The sequence below is a fragment of the Canis aureus genome, chromosome 11, assembly GCF_053574225.1.
Source record: "Canis aureus isolate CA01 chromosome 11, VMU_Caureus_v.1.0, whole genome shotgun sequence".
Lineage (NCBI taxonomy): Eukaryota > Metazoa > Chordata > Mammalia > Carnivora > Canidae > Canis > Canis aureus.
In genome coordinates this window covers 8778973-8798575 of record NC_135621.1, presented here as the reverse complement: position 1 = coordinate 8798575, position 19603 = coordinate 8778973, and positions in this window count along the sequence as shown.

Genomic DNA, 19603 nt, shown 5'->3' with positions numbered 1-19603 from the left:
CAGGTACATAAACCTCTGAGTTATAGTCTCTTCATTTTCACCATTATACCTGTTTTGTTTGTGGGAGTGGCGGAGAGTTAATGCATTTTCAAAAGACTTATTCTTTTAATATCTGCTGTGGTTTTGAAAATATAATCACTTAACTAGGTTAATTTTGTGCCTTGGGATGAAGTGATGTATAGTTTGATGTTATAAATTATTGCTTGGTGGGGCACCTGGGTGGCTCAGTCAGTTGAGCATCTGTCTTCGGCTCAGGTCATGATCCTGGGGCTCTGGGATTGAGCTTCACTTTGGGATCTCTGCACAGTGAGGATCTGCTTCTCCCTCTCCCCCGCTCCCCTCCTCATGATCTCTCTCTCTCTTTCTCTCTCTCTCACACACACACACACTCTCTCTCCTAAATAAATAAATAAATAAATAAATAAATAAATAAATAAAATCTTAAAAAATAAATTATTGCTTGGTGACTAGAGCCAACTATTTTAGGTACATGAAATGAATTAGGTACATTTAAATAGAATTTTGAAAATGAACTTTATTATAACTAAGTTGGTGTCACTTTCTTTGTGGAGGCTTCCCTATAATCATAGAAATTTAATTTCTCCTTTCTAATCCTGTATCTTGTATAGCCAATATGGCACACATCATACTATATGGTAGTTGTTGTCTGTGTTCACTACTGAACCATAAGCTAAGCTTCTTGAGGAGAAGGAGCTCAGCTCGTGATGTCAGGGTTGTGAGATCCAGCATTGTGCAGAACCTGCTTAAGATTCTCTCTCTCAGGGCAGCCCGGGTGGCCCAGCGGTTTAGCGCCGCCTTCAGTCCAGAGCCTGATCCTGGAGACCCTAGATCGAGTCCCAAGTCCAGGATGAGTGAATGGGGCCATCTTGGATCCTCCAGAGCTCTCTGAGCATTTTCAGCTGATACCTTGTGTAGTAGAAAAGAGCCACCTCAGCTGATTCCTGCTTGAATTTTTGATGAACAGAATCATGAGCAACAGCGTTTAAAAAACTGATATGTAAATAAATAAAGTAAATGATCAAGTAAATAGGACATAAGGATTCCAATATTTCAGTTAAATCTTTAAAACAAATTTATTTTTAAGCAATAAAACTTATTACTTAAAAGTAATCCATCCTGGGGATCCCTGGGTGGCTCAGTGGTTGAGCACCGCCTTCAGCCCAGGGTGTGATCCTGGAGACCTGGGATGGAGTCCCATGTCGAGCTCCCTGCAGGGAGCCTGCTTCTCTCTCTGCCTGTGTCTCTGCCTCTCTCTCTCTCTCTCTCTCTCTCTCTCTCATGAATAAATAAATAAAATCTTAAAAAAAAAGTAATCCATCCAACAATGGGGCTTGAACTTACAACCCCAAGATTAAGAGTTGCAGGCTCTACTAAGCCATCCAAGTGCCCCCCAAATCATGGTTTTCAGCTATAAACTTTTAGATGCTCTATTATGCAGCAATTGCTCACTGAAAGAATATTATACCCAACATATATCCTCATTTATTTGTTGTTTCTTCTATCATCCCAGGCTTTTGCTTGGAGCCACGTTTTGACTTGGAGTAGACCTGAAATTCAGTTTTCATTCCTCTGCTCCATCTCTCATCACTTGTAGTCCCAAATTACTCATTCTCTCCATCAGTCTATGTGACCAAAATCTCCAGATGTTTCATGCCCAACCCCTTCCATATTATAACAAGGATAGACCAAAGGTCGCTAAGTTTTTTATTAGAAGCTCATTCATTAACTTTAAAAGATCAGTTTCATGGTGGATATATGAATAGGAACCATATTATGGGGCGCAGGGGTGGTGAGAAAGTAGGAGGAGCCCACTTTAGGAGACTAAACTGTAAATTTTACAAAGTATGAGAACAAAAGGAAGGTAAGATATAGGTAGATAGCCTAACAGGGTAGTAGTGAGTCTTAAAGACAGAAAAAAAAGAAACTAACATAAATGATATAAATAAAAATACATACATATGTGCATGCGTATATACGTCTTTATCTAATCTCTCTTTTCTAGGATGCAGCTATTTGAAGACTTGAAGTAGTGTTAAGAAGATTTAACAGAGGTGAATCCAAGATGTCAAAAAAGCCGTGAAATTATGAAATTACCAAGAATGATGGTTGAGGAAAGAGTGTAGAGCAACGTTATGAGTCAAATACAAACTCCTTTTGTAAATGACTGAAGCTAATCCTCCATATAGTGTCATCATTTACTAGAAAAAATTAGGCTAAGAAAATTACATCAAATTTGTGGAAAACAACTGGGATTTGGCATCTTCTCTATCCTCATATACATTTATGCTGAAGTCAGAAAAATCAAAAAAGGAGAAAAAAGGTTGCAAGTTCCATAAAAGACTATGTGGCAAAGCTGGTATATGAAGTGATTGTGATCTTATATTTTCTGATATTACTGTTCTAGCGAGCTCCTAAGTTGGATGTTCCCAGCTGTTACCATCTGACAGAAATCAAAAGTAAATGTCCCCAAATTTACCACCACATACTCTGAAAGAGAAGGGATTTTAAAAGGCAATTATATATATATATATACAAAGTAAAAAAGGCAGTTATATATTCAGCATCTTCAAACTGATGGAAACACCTGCTACACTGCATTGCTTCCAGAATAGCTTCCTACTTCATAATGTTTGTAAATAACGTTGGCGAGCCAGAGGTAAAATCATGTTAAACAAAGAAAAGAGCAATTCAACAATGAAGAGAAAACTGCCACCAAACCGAACATCTGGATGGGCAAGAACAGATAACCCTGAAGCACAGATCCAATATTTCATTTAAAAATATGAACTATAATATAAACTTCATGAGAAAGCACTTAGTACCTGTATATATTTGGTGCTCCATAAATGAAAGTCACTCTATATACTAAGGAAATATTTTGAAATGACAAAGATATTTGTGGTAGATTGTAGAATTGTAACACTTTGCTCCCTCCTTATAATAGGATACTACATCCCCTGCCCACCTCTCCTCCAGAGACCCTCAGTTTGTTCTAAAAGAGACAGATATTCTTGACTTCATGGAACCTATTTATAGTGGGAAAGACAAACAGTAAATAATCAAGTAAATAGGACATCAGATGACCTAAGGTCAGAAAAGTAAATAATGTCCGTCCAAATGGGTGATTGAGAAGAGTTCACTAAAAACCAATAATTAATATAAGTGACAGATAATTAACTTAATAAGGACTTTAATAAAGGTTAATAATTAACTAAATAAAGCAGGGTTAAAAGCACAAAGGACTCACTGTGTCCTGGAACTGGCAGCAGTGAGGAGCTCGTAACATCCTGAGGCCTGAAAGGTAAGGGGATGGAGAAGTCACCAGAACGCAGAGAGGGAAGCTGAATGGAGAAGCCCACCTGATCAAAGCCCGGGTCTTCTCTAATGGAGGCAGCCCACCCCCAGGGACTTGGCAGGAATGGAGCTGGGGGAAGAAAGCCCCAGGCCCTGGGTTCATGACCTGAGCAGAAGGCAGATGCTTAACTGACTGAGCCACCAAGGTGCTCTCTACCATCTGTTTTAAAGAAAACTATTAAGAACCTCAATCTAGAGCTTTGAAATTTAAACTCCCTAACAAAATGTGTGAAGAAAGGAGGGAGCTAGAGAAAGACATTTCACCCTCCCTGCTGCTCCGTGGTATGTGCACCACACCTTCCAGAAACACAAGACGTGGCTGAAGGATATAGCAACACAACTTCTGAATTAACTTTCCCATTGGGATACTAAAGAGAAAAATGGTAAAATTGCAAGAGCAAAAGAGTAATGCTGAAATATTGATTCCTGTCTTTATAGAAAGTGAAGTCATTTGCTTTATCTACTTCATCTGCTTATATTATAAGGATCAGATAAATATTAGGTACAGAAGGTGACTATGCTTCTTGGAAGCCTTCGTAAAAATGAATGTCTATTAAATAGACAGTGACAAGTGGTTTGTATCTGGGTTTAGATTTTTAAGATGATTTTTGGACTTGTACTCATGACTGGTAGGTCTACACAGAATTTGTTACTTAGTAAATAAAATCAGCAGAAAAATTACCTTTTATAAATCATGAAGAATAGTCTAATACATTACATGTTAGGATATGATCTGTCAAAAGGAAAGCTACAAAGTTAGATTTTTTTTGGAGTGATTTCCCTAATACAGCTATTAATCTGATTTTTAAATGTCACGAATTTCTGATTTCCATTCTTTTAGAATGTGGTGAAAATAATAGGATATTAATTATCCTCTTTCAAAATGCAAAGTCCGGGGCACCTGAGTGGCTCAGTGGGTTAAGAAAATCAGGTGGTGATCCTGGGGTCCTGGGATCAAGCCCCTGCATTGGGCTCCCTGCTCAGTGGGGAGTTTGCTTCTCCCTCTCCCTCTGTCCCTCCCCCTGCTTGTGCTCTCTCATGCACTCCATCTCTCTCCTAAATAAACAAGTAAAATCTTAAAAAAAAAAAAAACCCAAATGCAAAGTCAGCCTATAAATTTAGTTTTCTTTTAAATCCACAAGTAAACTATAGCAAAAGGTACTTTACCATTTAGATGAAGATTATAGGTTTCCTCTCTAGCCCATTCCTTCTACCAAGTAATATGTTATAACCAAATCACATATTGACACGCTTACAGATATTTATTACCAGACTGGCACAAAACAGCTCTGCAACCTGGTCCATAAGTCAGATTAAAGTTTTAGCTCTCTATTTCTTTGGCTGTTTCAGGAGAACCATACTGGAAAGTTTCACTCAAGGCAACCAACAGTGACAATATCTAGTGTCAGGATTCAGCTGTCCTAGCTTGTTTGCATAAGGAGACAGAAATTACCCAGTATGACATATAAATAAGCTGTTATTGTGTTAGGCTACTAGATTTTGGGTTCGTTTGTCATACTTTGGTGAACCCTGAATAATTCACAGATGAGGGTCAGTATTGCTCATACTTTCTTCATTTAGCGGAAGAGGAAGTGGATGATTACAGCTTTATGAACTGCATACATGAAGAAGTTGGCCAAGTGTGAAAGGATGTGTGTCTACATGTACACCTAATTTTACTATGTGTTGCTCAATCACATGTATATTTATTTTCCTTTAGGAATAGCATGGTTCATAGGTGACATTTTAAAAATGTTTCACAAGATATATATGACATCTATAGTCAGTTTTAGAATTATCTAGGAGAGGGACACCTGAGTGGCTCTGCGGTTGAGCATCTGCCTTCGGCACAGGTCCCAACTTACAGAAACTGCGAGTCACTAAATATTGATTTAAGCTGCTACATTTTGCGGGTAATTGGTTAAGTAGCAGTAGATAATGAATACTGTGGATAAAATATGGATGGAAAGGTAAAGATTGTAAGGGTAATAAAACCACGTGTAGGTAAATCAAGGCTGGGATAGTAAATGAAAAAGCTTTTTCTTTAAGTTGTTTTCATAGTTCAAAACAATTGTTTTCATAGATCAGTGATGCTATAAAAAGTATATGGTGACTATTGGGAGCATGACTCCTGAGTATATAACTTTAGGGTCCCGAAGTCATGAGGATGTCTAGGTCAGTACACCAGCAAGTACACAGATTACATTTTTATTGCCTACTTGTTTTGTAACTCTGGCTATTTTATTTTCTAGGCCAAGTCATAAACTCTTAAGTTCATCCATCTTTCATGTCTATGAAGATAAATTCTAAGAACAAGTATTACTATCTGATTAAAATAAATTAACAGAATAATATTAGGTTTCATCATCTTTTCTATGAAACTAATAAATGGAAGGATTGATATTTTGCTTAAACATTAACCTACTGTTACTTTTGACAATAACAACAAAGAATCAGAAAAGAATGACCGAGATGTATGGAGGCTGTCTTATTTCAACACATAATAGACAATTGATTTAAGGAATCTACTTCATTCCCCAGAGGTTTAATACCTCTCATGGTATAGAGGTTTAATACCTCTCATGGTGTAACTCTGATGATTACTTTATGCTTTGCACAACTGCTGGGTGTTTTTGTGAGTGAACAACATTTATGTTAAATATTATACAACTTTGACTTACTGGATCCACTAAACTATGCAACCCTGTTCATAAAATGTAAGCAATGACAGATTACCACATTCAAGGGACACCTGGGTGGCTCAGCGGTCGAGCGTCTGTCTTGGGCTCAGGGTGTGATCCTGGAGTCCCAGGATCGAGTCCTACATCGGGCTCCGTGCGTAGAGCCTGCTCCTCCCTCTGCCTGTGTCTCTGTCCTTCTCTCTGCGCCTCCCGTGAATAAATAAAATAAAATATTTATTTTTTTAAAATAAAATCTTTAAAAACAAAGATTATCACATTCAGCTGTATGATCAGTATAACACAATGATTGAAAAGTTTGTGCCATTAAATAATATGTTTTATTTTATTTTATTTTATTTATTTATTTTTTTTTAGACATTTTCCACTATTCAATCTAGGCCACCGCAAAGACACAGAAAGCACAGGGATTTTTTTTCTTTCCCATGCTAGTGTAACTAATTGATCTTAGAAACCTGTAAGTAATAAGCAGGATAAGGCAGTTAATACTAGTCTCCCAATCACTGTGTGGTTGGCCATCTAACTGGAATCAGCGTAAAACTGAGAAGATGCTACTAGATATTAATGAGTCTTCTAGAAGAGATCTTTACTGAATAGCCATGACAAGATTTGGCTATCATTCCCTCAAGTTTTCTGGGAAAAGCCAGATCCTGGCTTCACAAGACAACCCATAGAAATGTAGCTGCCAGGATCCGAAGATGTCTGGACTCTCCCTCAGGTCACTTTGGTGCAGCAGCAGCTTCCTGTGGTGTTTCTCTAGATCTAAGCTGAAAGATCTCAAGGGAATGGTTCACTTTTAGTGAACCGTATGACTTGGGCCAGTAGGAATCCTTTATTCTCACAGGGTGCTCGATCTTAGAGTTTGTACTGCCTTTTCATTAAAGGGAGGAGAAAATAAAGTAGCAAATTCTTGGCAGCATGCAACCACTGTGGCTCTTCTGAGCCCAATTCTCATCTACATGCGGGGGTACATCCCAGATGTGCCTACCTTGTGCCCTCACTGCTATGACTAATGGAGATCTAGACTACATCTTGCTTCAGATGAACTGGTCACAAAGTCTGTGTTTAATGTGACTGACTTCTCGGCCTGTCTCCGAGAGTGGAGAGTTTGAGGAGGTTATCAGGATGATGCTACTAATGTGTAGGGGATGAAAGCAGATAGATCCAGATCCAGAGCCTTGCTCATAGTATTCCTCTTGCTTGGAATCCTACTCCAAGTACTCCAAAGTACTATAAGGGAAGCATCCTTTGGTAATGATATAGAACCGGGACTCAGACAGATGTAGTTCAAATCCAGCATTTGTCCCTTACCAGCTACATGACCTTTGGAAAATTACCAAACATCTATAGGTCTCAGTTTTCACAATTTTATTTTATTTTTTAATTTTTATTTATTTATGATAGTCACACATAAGAGAGAGAGAGAGAGAGAGAGAGAGAGAGAGGCAGAGACACAGGCAGAGGGAGAAGCAGGCTCCATGCACCGGGAGCCCGACGTGGGATTCGATCCCGGGTCTCCAGGATCGCGCCCTGGGCCAAAGGCAGGCGCCAAACCGCTGCGCCACCCAGGGATCCCCAGTTTTCACAATTTTAAAAGGGGAAAAATTATTCTTGCCTAATAGGACTGTTCTAAGATTCAAATTGTATATCTAGCACAATGCTGGGTGTATATTAGGCCTGCAGGGAATATTTGCTTTTATATAGCATGGCTCACCCCGTGAAACTGCTGACCATGCCTACCTCACAGCGATCGTTAGTAATTAATATATCCGGGGTGCCTGGCAGGTTACAGATCGTTTGAAAATCTGCTTTCTTATTTGCTGCCCCAGGAGAAAGGGGGGCGGAATCTAAGAAATGTGCCCATCACAGATAGAAAGTGGCAGGGTTGGGACTCAGGCACACAGTGTTGGGCTCAAAAGTCCATATTTTTACCACAATAAAGCACCGCCTTCTCAAGTTTTGTTTTACTACTCATTTGGGGCTTGTTACCCATTGCCTTATACAGTGCTGTCTTTTTATGGATCTTTCTGTTTCCCCAGTGAGTTATAATAAACAGGCACTATGTTTTATGAATCCCTGTAGCCCTCACAATCCCCTGCTTTGTGCCTGCCCTGAGAAAACATTCAATAAAATTAGACGGATCTGTCAGTGGGGGCTCTTTGGTTGTAAAGAACAGAGACACATAATTCCGGCTAACCTAAGCTGGGAGGAATCTACTGAAATTCTCACACGCTCACATGATTTATGGGGAGCTGAGAAACTAAGCTGGAGATGGATTCATTCAGGCTGCCCTGGAGATGAAAGCTCGATATGGGCCTTACTTTTTTGGGGGGGCCTTACTTTTTATAAATCAAATGGGTTTAGGACCCTGCTACTTGGGGAAACATCAAATGGTAAACATTTCCAATTTCTGTTTCACTCACCCAGGGAGAGAGTATTTGAATGGTCCATTTGGGGACATGGGTGTGTCCCTTGTCTAGGGGAAGCTAGAGTCCCACCAGACCATATAGAATGGGGTAGAGTTAATTCTTCAACATGAAATTTGGCTGCTATTAGAAAGGAGAAATAGGTGCCAGGAAGCTAATCCCTCAGCCCTCCAAATCATGCAACGAGTCTACTACAATTGACTAATTGAATTATTTTTAAAAGCCTTGTTAATTGTTTTCAAGTTTGCATGGATGGGGAAAATAGAATGGAAAACAGAGGCAAAACAAGATTAAGGAATTTGCTTTAGGCCATTCAGAAGTTAAGCAATTCAGTTCAGATTCAAATCCAGATTAGGAATCTCAGATTTTTCTCACTAAGTCATTTTGCGTCTTAATAGAAAGGACTTTATATCATAACTTAATTATGAATTGAAAAATACAATATGGTCTGTTCAAAGCATATTTCACCATCTTGTTCCACTTACAAAGTACATTTAATAGCTTAATAGCAAATGGCTATAACAGAAAAGAGTATTCAGTAATTTATAGGGAAGAAATGAAAGGATAATCCTATTATAGATTTAACCATAAATAATACATCATATGGATAACCTAAGTGCTATATATTTCTGAGTCTATTGAAAAGAAAGAGTTTTTCTCAGTATATTGAAAAATAACTTCAAAGAAACCATAAAGCTGGCATAATAATTTACTTATTTATAATTCATAACAATATGACAATTTTTTATTCATGGTGACCAGGCAAAGAAATTATATTTGCATAAATAGATTTTATATTATTAACAAACCTTTCAATAGAGATAATTAATTTAAATCTCTACTAGAGGCAGTCTTTGTATCTGAGACTCTAAACTTCTATGACCTCGCTAAAGGAATTAATCTTCCTAGGGTTTTGAATGGGAAAAGAAAAATATTTTCTCCTATATCTAATGCAGAGAGAGCAAGTGGTTTCTGCTTGATGGGGAACTTAATTTCTTCAGGGAACCAAGAGGCCAGTTAATACCCTGAGCATAGTAATAAAGTCACCACCACCACCAACTAGCATCTGTTGGATGTTTAGATACACATCCTGCTAAGCATTTCAAAGAAATCATTGCATTCAGTACTTATGGTAACTGTGCTGGTTTTGAATTTTAAAACTGAACTTTAGTTAAGATTCTTTTTGTTTCCACTTCAAAAGACAGTTCTGTACAAAAACCATTTAGAGTGCTCAGAACAAAGGCAGAGACTCTGAGCTTCCTTAAAATGTGCTTTAAAATTAAATTTAAAATTCGACACATTTAGAGGAGAACAAAAGGAAAGAGAAGAGAAAAGGGAGGGAAGTTTATGAAACTCTACTGGCTCTTGCATGATTTAGGGGTGCCAAAAGGAAAAGAGGTAAGCCTTTGGACATTAGAGCATGTTCATGAAGATGCTCTCTACCTTGGAGATGGTTTGTGTCAAGTTTTGAACATTCTCATTTATATATGTATGGTAACTAGAGTGATCACCCGGACATGGGGCTCTGAGTGTTAGCTGTAGGACCCTCTACCCTGGTGGACGTTCTCTTTTTCATTTATCCATAGGACGTCCCTCCCTATTCACTCTGAACTCTGGGCCTTCTGCCTTGATTGATGTTCTTGTTTAGCACTGCATATACTTCTTATTTTCCCTTGGCATTCTCTTACTTTTCACCTATAAATAATTTTTCTTAATCAGGTAAAATTAATATACGGTGTTACATTAGTTTTAGGTGTACAATATAATGATTCAACAATGCTATACATCTCTCAATGCTTAAGATAAGTGTAATCTTAATCTCTTTTATCAATTTCACCCGTCCTCCCCCAACTCCCAGAGCCATCATTTTGTTCTCTGTATTTGAGTCTGTTTTTTTTCTTAGTTTGTCTTTTTCCTTAGTTTGTTTATATAACTAATTTTTTTTGGCTATTGGTTTTCTCTGTCACTGTTTTAAATAATTTAGAGAAGTGAATATATACATCGCCCCCAAAGGAAGAGAATACACATTCCACTAAAGAAATTATATATATACACACACATACACACAGAGTATATATGTGTATATGTGTATTCCCCAAAGGAATAGCTGCCCATTTTGTGGATCAGGGAACTTGAGAACTTACGGTTAAGTATATGACCAAAGTACAGCTAGCAAGAATGAATTTGGAATTTGAATCCAGGTAGGGTATATCTCTGATGAAGAATATTTAAACAATGAACACTGGGGATCCCTGGATGGCTCAGTGGTTTAGCGCCACCTTCAGCCCATGGTGTGATCCTGGAGACCCGGGATCAAGTCCCATGTCGGGCTCCCTGCATGGAGCCTGCTTCTCCCTCTGCCTGTGTCTCTGCCTCCCTCTCTCTCTGTGTCTCCCATGAATAAATAAAATAAAATCTTAAAAAAAAATAAATAAACGAGGAACACTTTATTTACTACCAAATAGTAAATGAAACATGCATGAAGAATAATGCATAGAAAAAATAGTTCCTAGAGCAATTTCTATTTTGTACTTAAAATTTACTCTCTTATTTATTAAGATATATCTTGGATTCTTAAAACCACACAAATGAATTAAAGTTATAAATTTACTTCCAGGGAATGGGTGCTTGGGGATAAGTCTGAAGTGTGTTTTGGGGGTTTAATAACTTCTCAACAAACTCTGAAAAATAACACGAAGCATGCTGTCCATTTACTTGTCAAGTCTTCATATCATTGCATGAATGGTTTTATTGTGTGATTCCCAGAAATATCTACTCAAATTGGCAGCTACAAATCATGATACATTGGAAAGCTGAGAGAACCCTCTTGATGGAAATGGTCTTTTAAAATGAAGATGTTTTGGGGAACCTGATTGGCTCAGTCAGCAGAGCATGCAACTCTTGATCTCGGTGGTGAGTTTGAGACTCTCATTGAGGGGAGAGTTTACTTAATAAAACATTTTAAAAAAAGATCTTTTTAAATATCTTTTTGACTACCACTTCAATTAAAAAAATAAAATGAAGATGTTTTATGGATGTAAATAAAAATCAAGCCTCAAACACATGGTTTTTAATTTTAGGTTATATCAATACCTCTAGGAGTTAGGCAAGTTTAGCTGTATTACTCTGATGAAGAACTTATTTTCTACTAATAGAGGCAGAAATTAGCAGATGTTTCTTTTTCTCCGAAATGAGCATGGATTTGGTATGGATAAAACAAGTAGGATTTCTGATGTCATCTGTCATCTCTGAGATCTACTACAGTAGCTTACACTGCTTATATGATTTTATTCCTTACTTTTCTCTTCAACATTATGTTGTAAACATTTCCTATATTTTTATAGTCTTTTATTTTTTATTTATTCACTTTTAAAAAGATTTTATTTATTGGAGAAAGATGCACAGAGAGAGAGAGAGAGAGAGAGAGAGAGTAAGCATGAATGGGGCTGAGAGGGAAGAGGGAGAGGAGAAGCAGGTTCCCTACTGAGTAGGGAGCCCAATGCGGGGCTTGATTCCAGGACACTGGGATTGTAACCTAAGCCAAAGGCAGATGCTTAACTGGCTGAGCCACCCAGGTACCCCTGGTATGGTCTTTTATTTATTTATCACTTATTTATTTTTATAGGGATATAATTGGCATAGTACTACATAATGATTAGATATTTGTATATACTGCGAAATGATTGTAAATCTGGTTAGTATCCATCACACACAGTTACAGTTTTACCCCCTTGTGATGAGAACTTTTAACTTGTACTCTTTTAGCAACTTTCAAATGTACACAACAGTCACCCTGCTGTACATTGCATTCCCATGACTTATTTTATAACTAGAAGTTTGTACTTTTTAACCACCTTCATTCATTTCGTCTGCCTTTCATCCCCCACCTCTGCCAATCACTAATCCATTCTCTATATGTATGAGTTAAAATTTTTTTAAGTGAGATTATTCAGTATTTGACTTTCTCTGTCAACTTATTTCACTTAGCATAATAGCATAATACCCTCAAGATCCATTCATATTGTCACAAATGGCAAGATCTTCTTTTTTAGGGCTGGATAATATTCCAGTGTGTGTGTGTGTGTGTGTGTAGTACGATTTTTTTTGTTAAATCCATTCACCTATTGATGGACATTTAGGTCATTTCTATGTCTTGGTTATTGTAAATAATGCTGCAGTGAGCATAGGGGCAGAAATTTTTTTTTTGAGTTAGTGCTTTCATTTCCTTTGGATAAATACTGAGAAGTAAAAATTGCTGGTCATGTGGCAGTTCTATTTTTAATTTTGTGGGAAATTGCCATATTGTTTTCCACAGTGGCTGTACCAACTTATATTCCGACTAACAGTGCACATGGGTTCCTTTTTCTCTATATCTTTGCTAACCCTTGTTATTTCTTGTCTTTTTGATAATAACCATTATAACAGGAGTAAGGTGATATATCATTGTGGTTTTGATTTGCATTTCTCTGATATTCAGTAATGTTGAGTATCTTTTCATATACTCGTTGGCTTTCTGCATGTGTTCTTTGGAAAAGTGTCAATTCAGATTCTCTACCCATTCTTAAGGGAATTGCTTGCTTTTTGCTATTGAGTTATATGAGCTCTTTATATTTTAGATATTAACCCATTATCAGATATATGGTTTGCAGATATTTTCTTCCATTTGGTAGGTTGTTTTCTCATTTTATTGATTTTTTTTTCTGTAGTTTGATGTAGTCCCAAAGGTCCCATATTTGCTTTTGTTGCCTTGTCATAGTCTTTTTAAACATTATTTTTAGTGACTGAATAGCATTGGAAAGGTGGGTATACCATTGTTAATATTATTCTATGGAAATTTAAATTGTTCTTTCCTTTTGGTTTTTCTATTACAGATAATATTGGGAAGAGCTACTTGTATGTATTTTTTCCCTCAGATTTATAATTATTTTCTTAGAATACATTCCCAGAGTAGAGCACTAAAAACTTGGCTACAGATATCTCTGAAGGAAGTCAGGTCAGGGAAAAGGAGAAAATGGCAGATACCCAATGACATTCAGTGGCTTGTGCGTCTTCCCATGTGTGACATCCCAGGGAACCACTTAAAGGATGGATGTTCCCACAATAGCAAATGGACATGTGAGCTAGTAATATGGACCCCCCACTTAAAATATCCAGGCTGGGGGTGCCTGGCTGACTCAGTTGGTGGAGCATGCAACTTTTGATCTTAGGATTGTGAGTTTGAGCCCCACATTAGGTGTAGAGATTACTTATATTTTTAAAAAAATCAATTAATTACTTAAACTTAAAAAAAAATCCCCAGGCTGCTGTGACAAGAGGAAAGAGAGAATAGAGAACTACTGAATTTTATTAGTGTTCAAAGAAATTCAAATTTATTTTTTTTTTTATTTTTATTTTTTAGAAATTCAAATTTAAACAATGAAATACAGCAATCTTCATGTTTCAAATTGGTAGACACCTAGCAAAAGTCATAGTCAATGCTTCCAAGAAAGGGCCATTCTTTTATACTGCTGCTATGTATATACATTGGCACACATTTTCTGGGCAGCAATTTGAGAATATGTGAAAAGATTCTCATGTAATAAGTCAATCATTGCAATCCAAAAAATTAATCAATGAAGCAACGCAAAGACAGATATTTATCTGAACATTATTTGTCAAAGCAAAAGTTACAAATGACCTAAATGGACCATAGCGGTATATTTTCTCTGTTTTTTTTCTCAACATTCCTAAATTTTCTTTAATAAGTATTTATTACTTTTATAGAGAGAAAAATAATAATTAGAAAATAAAAAATCACTAGGCAATTCAGGTGTTAATACAAAAGTACAACAGAATATGGGTCACTTCTGAATCACATGGCCATGATCTGAATGACTAATGTATGTCCACTGCCAAAATAAGGCAAAAACACTGTTCCTCAGGGTATTGTAGTGTTTATTTAGAAGGACATGTCATATAATAAATTTAATTTCGGTAATCACAACAAAATTAGAGAAATTTTCCACCCATCCAATTTTCTATTCACAAAATTATCCTATTTTAACAGTCTAGGACATTCAGATGCAACCAAAGAATGTTGTTTCTTAAGTAAATTCAGAAAATGTGTTTGGATCTCTATGAACTTTCTACATTTAAGGCAAATTTAAACAATGCTAGATTCTTATGAAAAAAAAGAGGAAGGAGACTGAGAGAAAGAGAATCTAACTTTATATTGCAAAGAAAGATAAAGAGGAGAGTGGCTTGCAAGGAATAGAGCTCTTTTAATATCTATATTATTACTTAAAAAATCATGATAGGTTCTGGTTCTAAAAGGTCATATAATTTTTCTATTTCTTACAAATGACGCCTTAAGAAGTTCTCTGGCTGAAGCTCCTTTTAGTGTTGTTTGGCTTGTTAAGTAAATATTCACAAATCTCTGTCATCCTCTAGATAGAATTTGTATCCAACTGGTCACAAAAATTTGTATAATTCACCCGTGTTTCTCCAGTCCTTTTTTCTCTTTCCACTTTTTTCCACCACCACCACCACTGGTTCAAGTCACCATTGTCTTATTAAATCAGCTACAATAGTCTCTCAAGTGGTCTCTGTGCACCCCCTGGACACCATCATGAATTCATTCTTTGCAATGCATACAGAATGATGCTGTCAACCAACAAATGCAGTCAATTAAACTTCTTGCTTAGAATTCTTAAATGGTTCACCTGAGTCTGAAGATAAAGGCAGCATTGACCAACGTGGCTGACCTGGCCCAGCATCTCCCCACTATCTGCTTTGTTCTCTCTCCCCTTCAGCCACAGGGCTTCAGTTTCTTCAGGATCAACAGTTTCTCTCTTATTAATGGGCCTTGGCACATGCTTATTCCTCTGTCTGGAACCCTCTTCACTTTTTATTTTTTAAAGATTTACTTATTTATTTACTTATTTATTTACTTGAGAGAGAGAGCGTGAGAGAGAGAGAGCACAGAGGGAGAGGGAGAAGCAGACTCCCTTCTGAGCAAGGAGTCTGATGTAGAGCTCTATCCCAGGACCCTGGGATTATGACCTGAGCTGAAGACAAGATGCTTAGCCCACTTAGCCACCCAGGTGCTCCTTCCATTCATCTTTTAGATTTCAGTTCAGACATTTTCCCTTCTAAGCCTCCTTCAAAAAAATTTTATAGCCATGAATTTGTATTTTACTGTGTTCCCCATAGTTACAACTCTACTTTTGGGTGTAATTAATGCCTGCCTTTATAGATTTTGAGTTCCATGAGGTAATGATTGTGCTGTTCTTTCTCATTATTGTGCTTATTTTGTGTTGGTCCAGCCCTACCTCTATAGCTCACAAATTCTGTAAGTTTTTATTTATTTAAGTGATCTCTACACCCAGCATGGGGTTCAAACTCACAGCCCTGAGATCAGGAGTCACATGCCCTTCCACTTGAGTCAGCCAGGTGCCCCCATAAGCTCACTAATTCTGTGGAAAGTTAATTGATGCCAGAAACAGCCTCTTGGCATTTCATTTTCCTTATGAACAGGAAGCCTCGTTTCCTAGCCTCCTTTGTAATTGGATGTGATCACAGGACTGAGTTCTGGATAATGGAACATGAGTGGAACTGATGCGATTTATAGATTCTGAGGCTCTAGGGTATATTAATCTTACAAGATGGAAAGAGCCTGGATCCCTGCATGGCCATGTGGAAGGCCACTAACTAATATGGCTGTCCTAGACTCTAATGTAGGATATATATTAACTTTTATTGTGGTAAGCTACAGGGATTTTGGGTTTGTTTGTCAAAACAGTATTAATCTAATGAAAACAGTTACTACATATGAATTGGGATTTCCTTCAGAAAATGGGGGCAAATAATGCTTATCACATTGGGTTTTTGTGGGAATTAAAATGTGAATACATTTTGCATATGGTAGTTATTCAGTAGATATGGTCACTCTCATCATTATCATTTTATTGTAATTCTTTCCTGTTCCATGGAAAAATGCATTCCTCTGTTTCTTACTTTCATAGTGATTTTTGGTAGAAGTAGAATGCCTCCTTTTTTTTCTGTGTTCATTAGAGCTGTTACAGCATTCATAGGTTTTAAAGGATTTTATGGGTTCTCTATTGACAGGGCCTATGGAGATTTCAGTAATGGCTACAGTGATCTGATTCTTCAAATAACCTCCTGTCCTGCAAGGTGATTATTTCTTTCTTTATAGAATCTCTAAGCGAGTTCTGATTTGGTTTTTAGGGTTACAAAGGAATGCATTAATTCTTCTTGGAAACTAATCCACTGACTCCATTTGTAGTGGTATTAAGATCTGAGAGCAGAAAGAGAAAGGCCACTTTTTCTAATATTTAATAACAACTATTTGGGCTTATGCCTTTTTTCTTAATTTTCCTAGAGAATCAACTTTTTACTTTGTTCTATCAGAGAAACATTCCTCACTAGGGCTATTGAATTCTATGATTATTATATTTGGTCTCTCACGCAAACCTGAGCTGTCTGAATTTATCCACCACACTTTTTTTCTCTTCAAGAAACTGATCAACAGCTAAGAATGTGAGCAGAGTCCAAAGAGAGGAAACAAAATTCAACCTGCTGAATCTTATTAGCAGATTGTTTGTGCCTTCTGCATCTTGGAAACATCATTCCAAAGCCTATGGGGAAAGCTGCTCATTGTTACAAATCCCTCTGAGGGGAAGGTATGCCTATTAACATAGCAGTTTTGAGGTGTTTGCTCAGGAATTATTTCTTTTTTTTTTTTTTTTTTTTTAGGAATTATTTCTGATTATGGATATTAGTTGCTTTTGCTGATTTGTGATTTAAAAAAATCTCACAAGTAGACAAGACTTCAAATCCTTAACATCCTTTGTCTCTAAGTCATTAAATTTAAAGTCTAGAGTTCAGGAAGAATGACTATAGATAATAGATGTTTAATTTTTTTGTTCTCTTCAGATCCTCAGGCTACCAGATTTTAATCAAGCTGCTATTTATTTTAAAAATTGGTCTAAGACATCTTGCTTCTAGTATTGTTTCCAAACTCTCCTTTGGAAGTTTTGTGATGATTTCAAGTCTTACAAATTTTTATGGGTCATGTAGTCATAAGATCAATAATGATGATGACAATTATAATTAAAAAATTTGGACTACTTTCTTTTCTATGTGTCAGGTACTGTGCAGCGGGCTTTGCATTATCTTGTTTATTTAATTTAATTTATTTATTTATTTGCATTATCTTGTTTAAAGTAAAATAACCTATACTCACTGCATCCAACTAATCCAATTACATGAATTGTCATGTGACATTTAACTGAGCCTCTCCTAACAGGTGTGTACTGGTCACCAAAAGGAAAATAGAAGGTTACAACATTGGTACAAATTCCATATGAACTGGTTCCAAAGCTAATGACTTTTTCTGATTTTATCCTTTCTTTGCTTTACTTCAGGACTTCAGGTGAAACACAAGTTTAGAGTGGTCAAGTGGCTGTTTCAAGGTCACATACCTCTAGGACTGGAGGTAGGAGACAAGTTCATTTTAGCACTTTTTTTTTTAATTTTTTGACTTCTACATACTTGTAAAAAAAATAGCATCCTAGCATGCATCCCATTTTGTAGTGTGAGTCAATTATATGTCTCACGTATCTTTTCGTGTCAGTAAATACTTTTCGCATACAAAAAAACCTTGCAATTTGAACACAATTTTTTTTTGCATTTTTACCTATCAAGCTTTCATGTTTTCAGTTAAATCTTTTAAAAACTATTTTTATTTGGAGGATATTTATCCAAATAATCCCATATTCTTGAGACCCTGAGATCTCCGAAGAAAGTGTCTAGTTCAATAAACAATATGCCAATGTGAATCACAGAGCCCAAGGACTTTGGGTGGGGGAAATACACGCTTTACTCTATAAAAATGAAAGATTGTCTAACAATGTGCAAGAATGGTTTACAGCTATACATGTGTGTCAATTTCTATACATCGCCTCCTGCTACAAAGGGATTCTTCTGATATGAATAGTTCTCTGCCCTCTGGCCTATAGCAATACAGGTTTACTCAGAGAAGGGTTACTCCCATTTGGTCTATTTCTAGTTGATGAAGTTAAGATTTGGTCTATGCAAGAGTTTCAGTAAAATAGACTTCCCCCAGAAAGAGTCTTTAGTGTACTTTTGAGAACAACTCTTTGGTAGAAGAGCTCTTCCTTTAAAAGGTAGTCTGGGTGTTTTAAACTCATCATTTATAGAATGTGTCTTCCTGAGGTTTCAGAGAAGTTAGCAATTTTGCATTGATGAATCTGATGGAAGATTCATACCCCAAAGATGGATGGCTAGTGTGTACTTGCAAAAGAGTGGTATTACATGATCTCAGAGGCAGAAGAAGAGGAGAGTCCTAACAGTGGTCCTTATCTGGGGTGGCACTTTACATGGTAGAAGCATCAAGGTAGGTGTTGGGTGAACTCTGGGGTTATTTCAATAACTTGGGCCCCACAAGTATTTATTGCCTAGGACCAGTTCTGCATTATGTCTGGTTCTCCTATACTAGCTAGCATTATCCTACTCAAGATGCCAATGATGGCTTTTCTGCTGTATTGGAGGGTAACACGAAAATTTTGTCTATTCATAGATCTCCTTGTGATAAGAAGAATAAGGACCGATTATGCAAGTTATTAAAAGAATGTATTATGTACATTTTCATTTTCATTGTAAATGTTTTCAGTTTTCTTATTCTCTTTCAAAAAAAAGTTTTGCTGATTTTGCTGCTATGCATTTCCCACCATTTAGTGTACAATGTGTTATGGTCTTTTTATTCTGAAAGTATTCAAGTTAAGATGTATTGATGACTTTATTTATAGGCTGCTGGTTTTTGTTTCCTTTTTTAAGTAGGGTCTACACCCAGCATGGAGCCCATGTGGGGCTTGACCCCATGACCCTGAGATCAAGACCTTAGCTGAGATCACGTGTCAGATGCTTAACTGACTGAGCCACTCAGGCACTCCTGTTGTATTTTCTTGAATACTAACCAAGCATAAAATTTGATGGGAGATATATTTCTGCCCCTTCCTTCTTTGAATTACTAAAATTTAAATAAAGCTCAGTCTGTTTAAAACGTGTTATTTTTGTGATCAC